The sequence below is a fragment of the Penaeus monodon genome, chromosome 34 (assembly GCF_015228065.2).
Source record: "Penaeus monodon isolate SGIC_2016 chromosome 34, NSTDA_Pmon_1, whole genome shotgun sequence".
Lineage (NCBI taxonomy): Eukaryota > Metazoa > Arthropoda > Malacostraca > Decapoda > Penaeidae > Penaeus > Penaeus monodon.
Genome location: NC_051419.1, coordinates 26,166,115 through 26,166,469, shown reverse-complemented (window position 1 = coordinate 26,166,469; position 355 = coordinate 26,166,115). Strand labels below are relative to the sequence as shown.

The 355-nt window shown below is 33.0% G+C and overlaps 1 protein-coding gene across 1 annotated transcript in view; it reads left to right on the top strand.

Moving 5' to 3' along the window:
* The window catches only part of LOC119594665 (ionotropic receptor 25a-like), a gene marked incomplete at its 3' end in the record, with an annotated part of 33,857 nt that overhangs the window by 4,401 nt on the left and 29,101 nt on the right, over window positions 1–355 (top strand).

Genomic DNA, 355 nt, shown 5'->3' with positions numbered 1-355 from the left:
TACAAATTTTGCTCTTATGTTCATTCGTCCCATGATGATAATATATATCCTTAAAAAAAAATATCTATTCCCTTATTTGTTTGTTGTCTAAGGTCATTTCTAGACTTTTATGCTGCCTCTGTCAATACTTTCTTTCTAAACTTCATATAACTAGTGCATGCTATTTATGACAGTTGTTAGCTAGTGATGATGAGATAATTATCACTGCTACCCTCCTCCTCTGCACAAGATCTATTTTTAGTCTCTCTAATTATGTATTATTATGAGATAGATATACCTCTTGCAGAGTGTAGTTTAGTGTCTCTCGTGTTTTGTGTGTAGGGTCATTTGCTTTTATTTAGGTCATAGTTGCCAG